Source organism: Pseudophryne corroboree, chromosome 6, assembly GCF_028390025.1.
Source record: "Pseudophryne corroboree isolate aPseCor3 chromosome 6, aPseCor3.hap2, whole genome shotgun sequence".
In the NCBI taxonomy this organism is placed as follows: Eukaryota; Metazoa; Chordata; class Amphibia; order Anura; family Myobatrachidae; genus Pseudophryne; species Pseudophryne corroboree.
Genome location: NC_086449.1, coordinates 498416153 through 498436133, shown reverse-complemented (window position 1 = coordinate 498436133; position 19981 = coordinate 498416153).

Here is a 19981-nt window from a genome sequence, read left to right as displayed (position 1 = left end):
TTGGCCCCAAGGCAGCCGCGTTTGAACGGGCGGATTAGGTCTGCCCGAACTCCGATGCCCCCCGGTCTTAGTTGGTGACAAGGCGTTAACCGAGACAGAGAGAGAACAAAGGGAAAACTAACTAAGACAGACACAAAAGAGAAAGGAGAAACCACAGAAAGTAATAAACTAATTTATGTGCGGTGCGGCCGCCAAGAAAAACCGTAACCAAAGTAACTCTGCCCAAATGCCAAATACGAATCCGTCGTAGTTCGGCAAGGACAACCATATGGAAGCCTCCGCCAAAATGACTTAACTAAAAACAGATAACGAGAACACAGCTTCAGCCATAAGGTGCGGCAGAGCCGCTACTCACGACACCACGGAAGGTATGAGCAGGAAACGACTGGAACCCCGAGGCTACACCAGACCACTCCACTGGAAGACAAACTCGGAGGACAGCAGCAAACGATCCCTCAGACCGTACTCTGGAAACTGTACACAGGACACTGGAGTACACAAGCTGGATGCAGGAAGAAAGGCTCCACTGGAAGCTGCTGACAGGGATCAGGAACAAGCTTGCAGGAAGCTAACCAAGAACTGGAACATACAGGTACAATAACAAACTTCTATCACCAGCACTGGACTCCAGGGGTAGCTGGGTAATAAGGAAAGCACGCCCCAATCAGGATGGCTGGAAGCCAGGCACAAGGTAATGGCCAAAATACTAGCAGGTGAGGTTACACAGACAAGAGCCAGACTGCAGTATACAAACTCACCACATAATGACCAAATATCTGACAGGTGAGGCTTAACACATAGAAAACAGGCTGCAGTTACACAGACTCACCACCAGCGGCCAACAAGAGTGTTCTAAACAAGTACAAGAGAAATCCTGGCATGGAAAAAGAACTATAACATAAAATTCATGAAAAGAAGCCAACAGGAATGAACTACTACTTGTGGTTCATAACAAAAAGAACATCATGCAAAGAAGTAAAAGAGGTGCAATGAGGTAGCTGTATGACTAAGCTAAGCGACACAAGTGTGCAACACCTGACCCATCTAGGAGTGGCACTGCAGTCCCACGGTGGATGCTGGATGCACGTCTAACACCAGCATAGTTGTTATGGCCTCAGTAATCCGCTTTGCAACAGGGTATATATATATACGGCAGTATCACAGGAATTATATGGCAGTACCACTGGACATATATGGCAGAATCACTGGAATTATATGGCAGTACCACTGGACATATACGGCAGTACCACTGGACTTATACGGCAGTATCACTGGACTGGATTTATACGCCAGTACCACTGGATTTATACGGCAGTACCACTGGACATATACGGCAGTATCACTGGACTGAATTTATACGCCACTACCACCAGATTTATATGGCAGTACCTCTGGCATATACGGCAGTATCACTGGACTGGATTTATACGGCAGTACCACTGGATTTATATGGCAGTACCACTGGACATATACGGCAGTATCACTGGACATATACGGCAGTATCACTGGACTGGATTTATATGCCAGTACCACTGGATTTATACGGCAGTATCACTGGACATATACGGCAGTATCACTAGACTGATTTATACGCCAGTACCACTGGATTTATACGGCAGTGCCTGTGGACATATATGGCAGTACCCCTGGACATATATGGCAGTACCGCTGGACATATACAGCAGTATCACTGGACATATATGGCAGTATCACTGGACATATACAGCAGTACCACTGGACATATACGGCAGTATCACTGGACATATACAGCAGTACCACTGGACATATACAGCAGCACAAGGACACCACCACTGGACTGATGCAGGACAACATAGCACCACTGCAATGGACTGGACTTATACAGCAACACTGGACATATGGCAGCGGAGGACACCACCACCGTGACTGGACTGATGCAGAACAATACACCCCAACTGTACTGATGCAGCACAACACAGCACCACTGGACTGGACTTAAACAGCAGCAGAGAACACCACCACTGTGACTGGACTGATGCAGCACAACACAGCACCACTGGACTGGACTTATACAGCAGCACTGGACATATGGCAGCAGAGGACACCACCACTGTGACTGGACTGATGCAGCACAAGACACTACCACTGTACTGATGCAGGACACTGAGGACGGAGACACGTCCTCTCGCTACACTCTCCAATGCTGGAGTGAAAATGGTGGCAATGCGTTGCTCCTTATATGGAATCCAAACCCCGCCAAAATCCGACAGCGGGATGATGACGTTTTGCCTTGTTCTGGTTTCCGAGTCAGGCGGGAAAACCCGAGCCGGGCTCGGGCAGTAAAGTCTGGTAGGGTTCGGTTCTCAGGAAACCAAAGCCGCTCATCTCTAATATATATATGCAAATGACAGAAATATGTGTTAAAAAATCTACAAACTACATAACAGACTATGGGCCTCATTCTGAGGGATACACAGAAGTGCTCACAGCAGCGTCTATTGGAGGTTGGCCTCTACAAGTTTTCCCTTGTATACATCTATGCAGCCAAATGTGTAAAGACTGAGCCATTCACTTTCCGCATCCACAGTGTACATGCTATAATACCGATAGGTGCATCCTTATATGCCACCAATGGTCATACCGTAGAAACTAGCATCACCTCTAGCCTGTGGACTACTATGTGTGCGGCTATGCATCAGTGTATGCTGCTACTCTCACTAATTTGCCAGTGGCACTCTCAAAACACAAGGCGTGAATGTCTAGCCACCTCATATTCACCACCCAGGAACACCCACTACATTTTCAGTAGATTTCTCCCTGTGTGCCCCTGAACTAATAACTGAGACTCATTTGTATAGATTTATATATACATAGTAACATAGTAACTAAGGTTGAAAAAAGACAATTGTCCATCGAGTTCAACCTATTTGTGGTCTCCTATGCAGTCCTATTATAGGACTAGTTATTTTTATGTTAGGACTAGTTAAATTAACTATAATGCGTGCCTACGCACCATAACCCTGAATATCTTTATCCAATAGGAACTTATTTAACCCATTCTTAAAGGTGTTGACTGAGTCCACTGTTACTACTCTCTCAGGCAGGGAATTCCAAACACGTATTGTCCTTACTGTGAAAAAACCTTTTCGCCTCAATGTGCGGAATCTCCTCTCCTCTAACCTAAGCGAGTGACCACGTGTCCTCTGTGCTGATCTTTTAGAAAACAGGTCCCTCCCAAGCTCTGTGTATTGACCCCTTATATATTTGTAGAGGTTGATCATGTCCCCTCTTAGTCTCCTCTTTTCCAGTTTAAACATGCCTAGCCTTGAAAGCCTTTCCCCATATTCCAGTGTCTCCATGCCCTTGATTAGTTTGGTCGCCCGCCTCTGAACCTTTTTTAGCTCCAGGATATCCTTTTTGTAATATGGTGCCCAAAATTGCACACAGTATTCAAGATGAGGCCTCACTAGTGATTTATATAATGGGAGTATAATACTCTCGTCCCTTGCATCAATTCCCCATTTTATGCATGCTAAAATCTTATTAGCCTTCTTTGCTGCACTCTTACTTTGGGTACTGCTGCTTAATTTGTTATCCATGTGAACCCCTAAGTCTTTTTCCAGTACAGAATCCCCTAGTATTACCACATTTAGTATGTAGGTGTAATTTTTGGTCTTGCCCCCACAGTGCATTACCTTACACTTGTCTGTGTTGAATTTCATTCTCCATTTTGCTGCCCATGCTTCCAGTTTAGTTAAGTCGTTCTGAAGAGACTCAGCATCCCACTCCATATTTATAACCTTACACAATTTGGTATCGTCTGTGAAAATTGATACCATGCTCTCTAGACCTACTGTTAGGACATTGATGAAAATGTTGAACAAAAGTGGTCCGAGTACAGACCCTTGTGGCACACCACTTAGTACTTTAGTCCAATTTGAAAATGATCCATTGACCACAACGCGCTGCTCCCTATTATCTAACCAATTACTGACCCAAATGCATATTGTGCTCCCTAGCCCTATTTCTTGTAGCTTATAGATAAGACGCATGTGTGGTACAGTGTCGAAAGCTTTGGCAATATATATATATATATATATATATATATAACGGTAGCAACGAGCGCGGCACTGGGAGACGTAAGCAGTAATGTGAAAAAAATCAAATGCTTTTATTCAGTCAATCTACGTTTCGGGGACGCAGCCCCTTCGTCAGGATGAATAAAGTGACAATAAACAGTGTTTAAATACATGTGCAATAAGAGGTTACTCACCGCCTCCAGCCGTCGCGCCGCCCGGGTGCCGGATCTGACGTCACTCCCCCCAACAGGAAGTGTCGCGTCACCGGTCCGTCAAGTCAGCGTTCTCGGGCTGTGGGATACATGCAACCATGGCAACGTAAACAACAAGTGAATCAACTCAAAACACACTCAATATGGCAAGAAACTAAAGTGCAAATCAAACTTTTCAAATGGTCATTGTTGCATGTGTATAATCAATTGATAAAAATTGTTAAAATCTCTTAATAATAGTGCTCATAAGTCTGACCGTCCCTTCCGCTATTAAGAACATAATACATTGCTATAATTGTTTTAATTTGAGCAAATAAGCTGTATCAATTTTTAAATACTTCAAAAACATATACCTGTGTCACCATCAATGTAACATATTGAGACAGAGAGACAGCTGATGCTATCATTACACGCAAGGAAAGTATCTACACCCCAAGGACGTCCACTACTCAACTTCATGACCTAAAGTAGCAACCAGGAATTGACCTCAGTACGTCCACATATATCTGGACGCATGAAGCCACATCTGTAACTGCTTCTACAATTGTTTATAAGAAACATCTCAAGCTTAACATCTCATTTAATCCCTTAGGATATACTGTATTAAGGATTGAGATCCACTTGGCCTCAATCTGCAACAATTTTTTTGATCGATCCCCTCCCCGCAACGACGGAGGGACCTGATCAATGATCTTATAACGCAGGGTGGCCATGCTATGTTTAGCTGTTACGAAATGGCGGGCCACTGGTTGGTCACTAGTCCCTGCTTTATAAGCCTCACGAATGGCATAGCGATGCTGCGCCATCCGTGTCTTGAAGGCACATTCGGTTTTACCGATATATGTTAGCCCACAAGGGCACGTCAACATATACACTACAAATTTTGAATCGCAAGATAATGGATGTTTAATGCTGTATCTCTTACCCGTATGCGGGTGCAAGAAAAAATCTCCTGGAGACAAATAGCTGCAAGTGGTGCATCCACTGCACTTAAAACAGCCATTTTTGCGCTTCAAAAATTTTTTGCTGGTTTGTTCCTTACCGAACTTGGATACATCCGTTTTTACCACATAATCCCTAATACTCTTCCCCTTAGAGTAGCTGTTAAGGAGCCTAGATTGGTATACTTCACCCAGCTCCCTATCAGTTGCCACTATCGGCCATATTGCTTTGGTACTTTTGGCTATATGTTTGCTACTAGTACTAAATTGGGTGACCCAAGGTATCCTGTTTCTGAGGAGTTTTTGTGGTTTGGGGGTCAGTAATTGTTGCCTCGTTTTCTCTAGAGCTTTATTTTTGGCCTGCTCTAGGAGTTCAATGGGATAGCCCCTTTCTCTAAATTTAGAGGTCATTACTTCCAATTGTAGATCACGATCAGCCACTCCATTAGTAATGCGGCATACCCTTAGAAATTGGGAATAAGGTAGACCCCTTGTGGTTGCTTTTGGGTGAAAGCTGTCAAATCTAAGCAAGTTGTTTCTGTCTGTCACCTTAGTATACAACTTGGTACTGATCTTACCTTCTGTGACCATGATACATACATCCAGAAAATTAATCTGTGTATCGTTTGTCTCTATTGTAAATTTGATGGGGCTTGCCGTAGAGTTATGCCGATCTATTAACTCAATCAAGTTGTCTCTAGGGCCTCCCCAAAAAATCAGGACGTCATCTATGTAACGTTGGTATAAACATACTTGTGACATGATGGTAGTGTCCTGTAAAAAGAGTTCTCTTTCTAGGATCCACATGTATGTATTGGCAAATGCCGGGGCCACAGCCGACCCCATAGCACAGCCAGTGCATTGGATGTAAAATTTACTGTCATATATGAAATAGTTATGTACCAGTGTAAACTCCAAGAGTGATAAAAAGAATTCTATGTCTGGGCCGGTGTAATGTGGATTATTGGTTATGAGATGTCTAACAGCCTGCACACCTGCCCCATGTGGGATGCAGGTGTACAGGCTAGACACATCAATAGATGCCAATATGATGTCTTGAGGTAATGGCCCTATATCCTCAAGAAGACGCAAAAGGGCTGAAGTGTCCTTGAGGTGCGTGGTTGTATTTTGAATACACGGTTGCAAGTAACTGTCACAAAAAACAGAAATTACTTCACATAATGACCCTCTGGCCGATATTATAGGTCTACCCGGTGGATTCACTGCATCCTTATGGATTTTAGGGATCACATAAAAAACAGGAACCACCGGGCAGTCTACACAAAGTGCTTTGCTCACACCTGTTGAAATAATTCCATTATCCACAGCATGTTTCAACATACCCTCCAACTCTTTCTTAAATACACTGGTTGGATCTCTGGATAACCTTGCATATGTGGATGTATCAGATAGTAAACGTTCACATTCATTTTTGTACATCACCGTGTCTAATACCACTATACCCCCACCCTTATCTGCCTGTCGTATGATGATGTCCTCTCTTTTACTCAAACCCTTTAAGGCTTCAAATTCATCTTTACTGAGATTGGGAGATGTCTTAATCTTAGGTCTCAACTCTACATCATCCAGCATTCTGCTGAAAGTTTTGATGGAATTATTAGTGGTATTTGGTTCAAACCTGGACCTTGTCAAACGTCTCACCTGGGGTGGTAACAAGTCCATCACTGTGGATGTTCCAGGTGCATCTTGTTTGGAGAAATGTTCTTTAAGTTTGAGAGTTCTCGTCAATTTATAGTTGTCAATTTTCTGTTGGAATGAATCTACTGTCCTAGTGGGGATAAAGGATAAACCTCTGCTCAACACTCTGGATTCCCTTTCAGAGATGTGATTAGAGGATAGGTCAAAAATTAATTGCGTTTGCCCTTCGGTGGTTTTGTTCCGGTGTTGGCTCCTCGCTTGCCTTTTTGTCTGCCCCCCTCTCCTTGTGAAGGCACCTGTCTTCCGGCAATTATCGCCCGGGTACGTACCCCTAAAGGGATCTCCCTTCTGTTCTGAGGGGTATCGTATGTTACTTCATCAGCTTCACTAGCTGAGGTGCTGGAGAAATGTGGGCGCTGTGTCCTCCTCCTAAACGTTGTTGGGTGCCCTCCACGGGGCGGAAGGGGTTGGCTGGCTAGCCATGCATACACTTTATGCTGATCATAGTCTTGCTAGACTTTAATCCTCTTCTGCTTTTTAAATTTGATCAAATTTAGTTTGTATTGCTCCACTTCATCAGTGAGTTTGCTCAGCCACTCAGGGACAGGTGCTATGTCCAATTTGTTTTCATTCTGATACTGAGCTATCTTCTCTCTTGTAAGTGTTAACTCACGGGTGGACTCTTCAATCACAAGCAGTAACAAGTCCATAGAACACTTGTTGAGTACCGCTATCCACTTCTTGCAGAAGTTTACATCGTAGCGGCCTATGGTCGGCATATTGTGGATCCTAAATCCACGTGGTATTTGCTTCGCTCTGAAATAATCTGACAGGGTGATAGCATGATACATAAAATCTATCTCCCTTTTCCGGAGCTTAAGCAGTTCTTTGAAGGTATCCTCACCTGTCTTGGCGATATCGGTATCAAACACAGTTTCTTTACTCAATATACTTTCCGCTTCAGCCTCAGAGAAACTTAATGTTTCATAAGTGTCACAGTGTAGAAATCGTGTTGCTCCCTCCGCAACTGCATCGTTAGGGCTGGTCATCATGTGCACAATAATAAAGGTGCAGTCAAAAGTGCTGGTTAAAGTGCAGAACAGTGCTGGATTTAAAGTGCTGGTGCTTTAAAAACCTCCTGCGTGTGGTTAATGGGTATACCTGGGTGCCTTGGTCCAAGCTCAGGGTCCTGTAGCATCAGTGTCCTTGGCTTCATATAGCATACAGAATGACCCGGCACTCCATACGCTCCCCAGCGTTAAAGTATCCTTGCCCCCGTGCCTTCAGCTCCTGGATATTGTGGATCCCTTTCTATAACGGTAGCAACGAGCGCAGCACTGGGAGACGTAAGCAGTAATGTGAAAAAAATCAAATGCTTTTATTCAGTCAATCTACGTTTCGGGGACGCAGCCCCTTCGTCAGGATGAATAAAGTGACAATAAACAGTGTTTAAATACATGTGCAATAAGAGGTTACTCACCGCCTCCAGCCGTCGCGCCGCCCGGGTGCCGGATCTGACGTCACTCCCCCCAACAGGAAGTGTCGCGTCACCGGTCCGTCAAGTCAGCGTTCTCGGGCTGTGGGATACATGCAACCAAGTATGTTTATACCAACGTTACATAGATGACGTCCTGATTTTTTGGGGAGGCCCTAGAGACAACTTGATTGAGTTAATAGATCGGCATAACTCTACGGCAAGCCCCATCAAATTTACAATAGAGACAAACGATACACAGATTAATTTTCTGGATGTATGTATCATGGTCACAGAAGGTAAGATCAGTACCAAGTTGTATACTAAGGTGACAGACAGAAACAACTTGCTTAGATTTGACAGCTTTCACCCAAAAGCAACCACAAGGGGTCTACCTTATTCCCAATTTCTAAGGGTATGCCGCATTACTAATGGAGTGGCTGATCGTGATCTACAATTAGAAGTAATGACCTCTAAATTTAGAGAAAGGGGCTATCCCATTGAACTCCTAGAGCAGGCCAAAAATAAAGCTCTAGAGAAAACGAGGCAACAATTACTGACCCCCAAACCACAAAAACTCCTCAGAAACAGGATACCTTGGGTCACCCAATTTAGTACTAGTAGCAAACATATAGCCAAAAGTACCAAAGCAATATGGCCGATAGTGGCAACTGATAGGGAGCTGGGTGAAGTATACCAATCTAGGCTCCTTAACAGCTACTCTAAGGGGAAGAGTATTAGGGATTATGTGGTAAAAACGGATGTATCCAAGTTCGGTAAGGAACAAACCAGCAAAAATTTTTTGAAGCGCAAAAATGGCTGTTTTAAGTGCAGTGGATGCACCACTTGCAGCTATTTGTCTCCAGGAGATTTTTTCTTGCACCCGCATACGGGTAAGAGATACAGCATTAAACATCCATTATCTTGCGATTCAAAATTTGTAGTGTATATGTTGACGTGCCCTTGTGGGCTAACATATATCGGTAAAACCGAATGTGCCTTCAAGACACGGATGGCGCAGCATCGCTATGCCATTCGTGAGGCTTATAAAGCAGGGACTAGTGACCAACCAGTGGCCCGCCATTTCGTAACAGCTAAACATAGCATGGCCACCCTGCGTTATAAGATCATTGATCAGGTCCCTCCGTCGTTGCGGGGAGGGGATCGATCAAAAAAATTGTTGCAGATTGAGGCCAAGTGGATCTCAATCCTTAATACAGTATATCCTAAGGGATTAAATGAGATGTTAAGCTTGAGATGTTTCTTATAAACAATTGTAGAAGCAGTTACAGATGTGGCTTCATGCGTCCAGATATATGTGGACGTACTGAGGTCAATTCCTGGTTGCTACTTTAGGTCATGAAGTTGAGTAGTGGACGTCCTTGGGGTGTAGATACTTTCCTTGCGTGTAATGATAGCATCAGCTGTCTCTCTGTCTCAATATGTTACATTGATGGTGACACAGGTATATGTTTTTGAAGTATTTAAAAATTGATACAGCTTATTTGCTCAAATTAAAACAATTATAGCAATGTATTATGTTCTTAATAGCGGAAGGGACGGTCAGACTTATGAGCACTATTATTAAGAGATTTTAACAATTTTTATCAATTGATTATACACATGCAACAATGACCATTTGAAAAGTTTGATTTGCACTTTAGTTTCTTGCCATATTGAGTGTGTTTTGAGTTGATTCACTTGTTGTTTACGTTGCCATGGTTGCATGTATCCCACAGCCCGAGAACGCTGACTTGACGGACCGGTGACGCGACACTTCCTGTTGGGGGGAGTGACGTCAGATCCGGCACCCGGGCGGCGCGACGGCTGGAGGCGGTGAGTAACCTCTTATTGCACATGTATTTAAACACTGTTTATTGTCACTTTATTCATCCTGACGAAGGGGCTGCGTCCCCGAAACGTAGATTGACTGAATAAAAGCATTTGATTTTTTTCACATTACTGCTTACGTCTCCCAGTGCCGCGCTCGTTGCTACCGTTATAGAAAGGGATCCACAATATCCAGGAGCTGAAGGCACGGGGGCAAGGATACTTTAACGCTGGGGAGCGTATGGAGTGCCGGGTCATTCTGTATGCTATATATATATATATATATATATATAGATAGATAGATAGATAGATAGATAGATAGATAGATAGATAGATAGACAGACAGATAGACAGACAGACAGACAGACAGACAGACAGACAGACAGACAGATATCTAGATGTGATGTTCAACTTTTTTTCTCATATCCTAATTGACAGATGCCATTATTTATTCCATAATATTGCAAGCTCCACCCTGAATCTGCCATGCTATAGCCAAAATTCAAATTCTTTCTTGTCCTCTCCAGAATTTCTGCAGTCTACCTCTCTTTGCCTACCACTCTATCTCCACTGTACGAATATCCAAAAAACATGCAAGGAAAATAATTTCAAATTCAACATGTCCACTTTTGCCTACAAAATGCCCCCCACTTACTATATGTCCCCCACCTGGGGACTGGATTGTAGTGGTGTTAGAATTAGAACATGAGTGTATGGGAGTGTCAGGTGGGGTGGGAGTGTCTGATTCCCTTAGGGAATTTTGGTGGTTATTCCGAGTTGTTCGCTCACTAGCTGCTTTTAGCAGCATTGCAAATGCTAGGCCGCCGCCCTCTGGGAGTGTATCTTAGCATAGCAGAATAGCGAACGAAAGATTAGCAGAACTGCTACTAAATAATTCCTTGCAGTTTCTGAGTAGCTCCAGACCTACTCCTAGATTGCGATCAGCTCAGTCCGTTTAGTTCCTGGTTTGACGTCACAAACACGCCCTGCGTTCGGCCAGCCACTCCCCCATTTCTGCAGACACTCCTGTGTTTTTGCCTGACACACCTGCGTTTTTCAGCACACTCCCAGAAAACGCTCAGTTACCACCCAGAAATGCCCCTTTCCTGTCAATCACTCACCGATCAGCAGTGCTACTGAAAAGCGCAGCACGAACAACAGCAAAACTGCTAAGTTTTTAGTTAAATAACTAAGCGCGTGCGCGCTGCGTACCATGCGCATGCACATTTAGCAGCAAATCGCAGCATAGCGAAAATCGGCAACGAGCGAACAACTCGGAATGACCACCTTTGATGGCCAGTTTGGACACTGTGTAGACTGTCTCTCCATGGGCATGCCCCACTTAATTGCACACCTCCTTGCTGTAAATAACTTGTACTTGCTCATCCGTGAGCCAACAGTCATAGGGGGTCATTCCGAGTTGATCGTAGCTGTGCTAAATTTAGCACAGCTACGATCTTCTTCCCTGACATGCGGGGGGACACCCAGCACAGGGCTAGCCCGCCCCGCATGTCAGTCTGGCCCCCCTCATAGAAGTGCAAAGGCATCGCATAGCGGCGATGCCTTTGCACTTCAAGAGTAGCTCCCGGCCATCGCAGCTTTAGCGTGCTGGCCGGGAGCTACTCATCGCTCCCCGGCCCGCAGCGGCTGCGTGTGATGTCACGCTGCCGCTGCGGCCCGCCCCCCGTTCGGTCCTGCCACACCTGAGTTGGCCGGACCAAATCCACGAAACGGCGGCCAAGCGGCTGTTCCGCCCCCTCCCGCCCAGCGATCGCCTCTGCCTGTCAATCAGGCAGAGGCGATCGCATCCCTGCTACGGCCTTTGCACTTCGCACTACGCACTACGGCAACGGCGCATGCGCAGCAGGGACCTGTTCGTTCTGCTGCGTTAAAACGCAGCGAGCGAATGGGTCAGAATGACCCCCATAGTGTAGCTGTGTAAGTTATATATTAGTCTAAATTCAGTTTTGTTTACTGTTCATGCAGCCTGCAGTTGCTCTTACTATCCACCTCTCATCCAGTGTCAGTGTACAGATTCATAAGTACAGCCACTGAGCAATAAGCAGGCTTGTGTAGGAGGATTCCACTTGAGAATTGTGTGCTTTATTGCTTGCTTCTGATCGGTCTGATTACGCTAACATATTTTTAATTCGCCAGATGCTTTCCATATCGTCCCTGTTGATTTAGGAATTTATTAATTGGTACATTTTTTTAGACACTTTTACAATTTACATCTTTAGACAGATTGATCCTTTCATCACTAGTCATGACACACATGCTGATATGTATGACAAACCAGAATGTTTAAATATTGGAATAAATAAAACAAGATCTATGTATACATAATGGTATGCACTGAGAATTACAGATCGTTTATTTAATTTACAACTGAAATCAAGTTCTGGTGAATCTCAAACAATTTTAGGAGTTTTCTTCTATAACTATTAACGTTTGATGCTGTGACACGTGTTCTGAACTATAGTTCATAGTCCTGCTTACTGGCCAATTCTTATTGCTATGAATGGCCAGTTTACTATATTATTAAACACATTTGACATGGGAAACGCAGGATTTCTAGAGGGGAGTTTCCAAATGCAATCTACATTCTCCCTCTCTGCGTAACATTGGAGGTCTGTGGGAGCAGTAGAAATACCTAGTACCGACCCTGGACATTAATGGACACATTGGTCTTTTTATACACTGGACACAATGGAATACAGTATTAATATTTAATACTACAGATAGTATAGGCTGTATCAAATGTATTTAACTAACAAGAAAGAAAGAAAGAAAGAAAGAAAGAAAGAAAGAAAGAAAGAAAGAAAGAAAGAAAGAAAGAAAGAAAGAAAGAAAGAAAGATAATAGAACCGATAGGAAGCAGAACTGTACTAAGTACACATTCTTCCACCAGATGGTCAGTCTTCAGACTCAAACACAGCAAACTTTGTAGAAGAAGTTGCTACCACTGGGCATGCGCAGCAGCTCTGCTCTGTACTTAATGTACTGCATGATGTGGCAGCAGCTCTAGTAATCAAATGATATACTACTGCTATTGTCCTCATAATTTGAGCAGCTGACCAAGAGAACGGGGGTTTCTGGGCAACCAGCAAACACCCCCCCTGCATTTGCCTTTGCCTTTGCTTGATACTAGTTAGCTGTAATTTCTAGATTTCTAATGGGCATAACAAAAACACTACTGATCAATTATTATTATTATCAGTTATTTATATAATGCACACATATTCCGCAGCACTTTACAGAGAGAATATTTGGCCATTCCCATCAGTCCCTGCCCCAGTGGAGCTTACAATCTATATTCCCTATCACATGTACATGCACACTAGGGTTAATTTTATTGAGATCCAATTAACCTACCAGTACATTTTTGGATTGTGGGAGGAAACCAGAGTACCTGGAAGAAACATACGCAAGTACGGGGAGAATATACAAACTCTGCACAGATAGGGCCATGGTGGGAATCGAACCCATGACCTCAGTGCTGTGAGGCAATAATGCTAACCATTACACCATCCGTACTGCCCCATTTCTGTACTGACCCAATTATCCGAGGCATTTTCATTTTATTGTTTGAAGTTCACTTTTAACATAAACATCTTACAATAACAGTAAGCAATATACTAAGTACTTTGAACTATAAATGTATTCAGTATGAACATTTTCTTAAAATCATTTTTTTCTACATATAATAAGCATACATACATGTGTATGGTTTTTATACCTAGTATGATCTTTTACGTTATTGAGCATGCTCTAATGTTCTATCTTGTTTTCTGCAATATTGTTTTAGATCCATCATTTAACCAACAAGATGGTATTTGTTTGTATTGCATCTCCCTCTAGTGCTTAATTTATATTTGGAATGTGTCATGCTGCATGCATAAAACAAGAGGATTATTTTGAGAAACAAAACACTATTTGGAATACCATGATGCTTTAGTGGTTTAAACTATTTCCTAAAATATACTGTATACTCTACTAAACATCAGCAATTTATTCTCCTCTTGCTCTATTGCTCTGCTAAGGGAAGGAGATGCTGTGAAAATTATGATGTTGTTTGTACGAATAAAAAAGACATTCATTAGGTACATATTTGTCCAAAACAGCTAAGTGGCCATCATATACTTATACTTACATTAACAGCTTGTTAGAGGGAATAATGTACAGACAGCAACTCAGTTAGTTGATAGCCATGCAGGAAATTCTTAGTTATGACTATGGCTCCTGAGGCCTCAAAGAAAGGCTGCACTGTGATTGCTTATATGCTTCACAAAGTCACAGTATGCAGCTACAAATTCACATACAAAATATGATATATTATATACAGTATAATATTGGCCAGCCTCCTCTGTATATTTGTAGTTTTCTTTCCTAAATATGCTTTGGTATTTTTCTTTCCTAATTATTATATTTTTTGCCTTACTCTTGCCAGACTGTGGGGGGAATTCAACGGATCCCCTGGGGCTATCCAGTTAGCCCCGAATGCTGTGGACGCAGACACTTATCTGGAATTTTTATTTCAGACTTACCGAGGTCCAGAAAAAAAAAATTCCCAATAAGTGTCCTGTTTTTGTGATTGCGGCAGCGAAAACATATAGGTCTGTGAACTTATAATAGATCCTATGTGCTTTTACCCTAACACAGGTAATTTTTTGGGACGGCTCTAGTTGGATTGCCCAGAAAAACAAGTGGTAAAGTCCCATTTTTATCACCTGAAAAATTAGCGTGGTAAAAGAGATCCCCCCCTGTGTAATGATGAACATAATAGACATATGTCTATTTTCTTAATTAGCTATATGCCTATGTAATTAACCACACATCTACATACTTAACAGTAAACTTGAAAACCAAACACAAACTTCTCACCTGGAACTTTAGAATCGCCTCAAGGAAACTATACAGTTAACACTTCAATAGAAAGTAAACTGAGTTGGAAAGTGATGTTTCAACATGGGAAATGGGGGGAAATGAATAGCATCCTCAGCTATTTTTAATGATTGACCCTTAGAATACCCTAGCAGAAGATATAGAAGCAGAAGTGTAATAAAGAAAATATATTATAGATCTGAAAACTGAAGAATAATCATGACACCAGTATCTCATGCCAATTCCATCTACAAAACAAAAATTATCCCCTGTACTAATAACACTGGCAATCGGAGAAACCAGACGGACTCTGATATACAATATACTTTTCATCAGCAGTAATAAAGAATGGCAAACTAGGTCATTGTGAGGCTATTTAGAAGTTAAGAAAGCTGTAAAATGTATCACTAAATCTAAGGAAACTGGACACATTAACCATTGATAGCCAATCCATAATTCTTAATAAATCAAAATTGTATTTATGTTGTACATTTTAGTTTTATGCATGCCTTTTTTAAATTAATTTCTGCACATTTTTAATCTTGTTACATATTGCTTGTTTGATCATGGCTGTTACTGTAGATATTTTACATTTTTACTACATTTTAAGGTATTATTTTTAACTTATCTCCTACAGGAGCCCATGATAAAATACCCTAATAGTTCAATATTGCATTCCATGTAGAAACAGATGGGTGTGATACAAGATGTCGATGTTCAGGATGTCAACAATCAAAATGTAGACACAAGAATGTTGAAAAGTTCTGAATGTCAACATTTGGTATGTCGATAGTCGCAATGTTGACCATACAGTTTTGCATTGACAAATTTCCCTAATCCTAACTCTAACCCTAATCCAAGTTTTATTTTAACATTAACCATAAACCTAAGCATAATCCTTACCATAAAATCATTAACAAATTGTCTACATTCACAATGTCAATAGGATGTTATGTCGACATGCTGTCATTGTGACATTGTTAATGTTGAAATGTTGAATGTTCGCATTCTGGTGTAGACATTCTGTATGTACAGTATACTGAATCAGATGTAGGAGAAGATACCAATGAAAGACATGATAAGGACAACCATGTTCATTATCTTCAGATTTTATAAATTTTAAAAGAAGACTTTTTGGTGTCAATTATGGTGAAAATGGGGGCATGTTAGCACTTAGCCAAGGTGTGTGTGGTGCATGTGTTGGTATATGTTATGCCTTTTCAATAGCTTGTTTTTTAACCAATTCTATCCTGCCACCATTTATTTAGGTAAACTGTCTAAGAAAAGTACATAATTAGTGCATTTAGGATATAAAAAAATTGATATGACTGGTATGATTTTATGAGTTAAATGAAGCCTAGAACGATGACAGCGTAATCAAGGAATAATCATCTGACATGTTTTATACACTGACTACTTTACCAAACTTCAACTCCATTCTCTATTTGAACTCCTGACAGGAATTAGGCTAAATGCTGTCACTCTGCAAGGAACAAAGTGTGCTATTCTTACTCCAAGATTGGGGATTTCAATCATCAGAAAAATTGTAGGCATAAACTTTCTGAAGAAGCGGGCAGCAGTCCCGTGATACTCATAACAAAAGGTTTTGTGTTTTGGTTTTGGGTTCGGTTCCGCGGCCGTGTTTTGGGTTCGGACGCGTTTTGGCAAAACCTCACCGAAATTTTTTTGTCGGATTCGGGTGTGTTTTGGTTTCGGGTGTTTTTTTAAAAAAACCCTAAAAAACAGCTTAAATCATAGAATTTGGGGGTCATTTTGATCCCATAGTATTATTAACCTCAATAACCATAATTTCCACTCATTTTCAGTCTATTCTGAACACCTCACATCTCACAATATTATTTTTAGTCCTAAAATTTGCACCGAGGTCGCTGGATGGCTAAGCTAAGCGACCCAAGTGGCCGACACAAACACCTGGCCCATCTAGGAGTGGCACTGCAGTGTCAGACAGGATGGCACTTCAAAAAAATACTCCCCAAACAGCACATGATGCAAAGAAAAAAAGAGGCGCACCAAGGTCGCTGTGTGACTAAGCTAAGCGACACAAGTGGCCGACACAAACACCTGGCCCATCTAGGAGTGGCACTGCAGTGTCACGCAGGATGGCCCTTCAAAAAAATACTTCCCAAACAGCACATGATGCAAAGAAAAAAAGAGGCGCAATGCGGTAGCTGTGTGACTAAGATAAGCGACCCAAGTGGCCGACACAAACATCTGGCCCATCTAGGAGTGGCACTGCAGTGTCACGCAGGATGGCCCTTCAAAAGAATACTCCCCAAACAGCACATGATGCAAAGAAAAATGAAAGAAAAAAGAGGTGCAAGATGGAATTGTCCTAGGGCCCTCCCACCCACCCTTATGTTGTATAAACAGGACATGCACACTTTAACGAACCCATCATTTCAGTGACAGGGTCTGCCACACGACTGTGACTGAAATGACTGGTTGGTTTGGGCCCCCACCAAAAAAGAAGCAATCAATCTCTCCTTGCACAAACTGGCTCTACAGAGGCAAGATGTCCACCTCCTCCTCATCGTCCGATTCCTCACCCCTTTCACTGTGTACATCCCCCTCCTCACAGATTATTAATTCGTCCCCACTGGAATCCACCATCTCAGGTCCCCGTGTACTTTCTGGAGGCAATTGCTGCTGGTGAATGTCTCCACGGAGGAATTGATTATAATTCATTTTAATGAACATCATCTTCTCCACATTTTCTGGAAGTAACCTCGTACGCCGATTGCTGACAAGGTGAGCGGCTGCACTAAACACTCTTTCGGAGTACACACTGGAGGGAGGGAAACTTAGGTAGAATAAAGCCAGTTTCTGCAAGGGCCTCCAAATTGCCTCTTTTTCCTGCCAGTATACGTACGGACTGTCTGACGTGCCTACTTGGATGCGGTCACTCATATAATCCTCCACCATTCTTTCAATGGTGAGAGAATCATATGCAGTGACAGTAGACGACATGTCAGTAATCGTTGGCAGGTCCTTCAGTCCGGACCAGATGTCAGCACTCGCTCCAGACTGCCCTGCATCACCGCCAGCGGGTGGGCTCGGAATTCTTAGCCTTTTCCTCGCACCCCCAGTTGCGGGAGAATGTGAAGGAGGAGCTGTTGACGGGTCACGTTCCGCTTGACTTGACAATTTTCTCACCAGCAGGTCTTTGAACCCCTGCAGACTTGTGTCTGCCGGAAAGAGAGATACAACGTAGGTTTTAAATCTAGGATCGAGTACGGTGGCCAAAATGTAGTGCTCTGATTTCAACAGATTGACCACCCGTGAATTCTGGTTAAGCGAATGAAGGGCTCCATCCACAAGTCCCACATGCCTAGCAGAATCGCTCTGTTTTAGCTCCTCCTTCAATGTCTCCAGCTTCTTCTGCAAAAGCCTGATGAGGGGAATGACCTGACTCAGGCTGGCAGTGTCTGAACTGACTTCACGTGTGGCAAGTTCAAAGGGTTGCAGAACCTTGCACAACGTTGAAATCATTCTCCACTGCGCTTGAGACAGGTGCATTCCACCTCCTTTGCCTATATCGTGGCCAGATGTATAGGCTTGAATGGCCTTTTGCTGCTCCTCCATCCTCTGAAGCATATAGAGGGTTGAATTCCACCTCGTTACCACCTCCTGCTTCAGATGATGGCAGGGCAGGTTCAGGTATTTTTGGTGGTGCTCCAGTCTTCTGTACACGGTGCCTGAACGCCGAAAGTGGCCCGCAATTCTTCGGGCCACCGACAGCATCTCTTGCACGCCCCTGTCGTTTTTTAAATAATTCTGCACTACCAAATTCAAGGTATGTGCAAAACATTGGACGTGCAGGAATTTGCCCAGATGTAATGCACGCACAATATTGCTGGCGTTGTCCGATGTCACAAATCCCCAGGAGAGTCCAATTGGGGTAAGCCATTCTGCGATGATCTTCCTCAGTTGCCGTAAGAGGTTTTCAGCTGCGTGCGTATTCTGGAAAGCGGTGATACAAAGCGTAGCCTGCCTAGGAACGATTTGGCGTTTGCGAGATGCTGCTACTGGTGCCGCCGCTGCTGTTCTTGCAGCGGGAGGCAATACATCTACCCAGTGGGCTGTCACAGTCATATAGTCCTGAGTCTGCCCTGCTCCACTTGTCCACATGTCCGTGGTTAAGTGGACATTGGGTACAACTGCATTTTTTAGGACACTGGTGAGTCTTTTTCTGAGGTCTGTGTACATTTTCGGTATCGCCTGCCTAGAGAAATGGACCCTAGATGGTATTTGTTACCGGGGACACAGTACCTCAATCAAGTCTATACTTGGCTCTGAATTAACGATGTATACCGGAACCATGTTTCTCACTGCCCAGGCTGCCAAGGCCTCAGTTATCCGCTTTGCAGCAGGATGACTGCTGTGATATTTCATCTTCCTCGCAAAGGACTGTTGGACAGTCAATTGCTTACTGGAAGTAGTACAAGTGGTCTTCCGACTTCCCCTCTGGGATGACCATCGACTCCCAGCAGCAACAACAGCAGCGCCAGCAGCAGTAGGCGTTACACTCAAGGATGCATCGGAGGAAACCCAGGCAGGAGAGGACTCGTCAGACTTGCCAGTGACATGGCCTGCAGGACTATTGGCTTTCCTGGGTAAGGAGGAAATTGACACTGAGGGAGTTGGTGGTGTGGTTTGCAGGAGCTTGGTTACAAGAGGAAGGGATTTACTGGTCAGTGGACTGCTTCCGCTGTCGCCCAAAATTTTTGAACTTGTCACTGACTTATGATGAATGCGCTGCAGGTGACGTATAAGGGAGGATGTTCCGAGGTGGTTAACGTCCTTACCCCTACTTATTACAGCTTGACAAAGGCAACACACGGCTTGACACCTGTTGTCCGCATTTGTGTTGAAATAATTCCACACCGAAGAGCAGATTTTTTT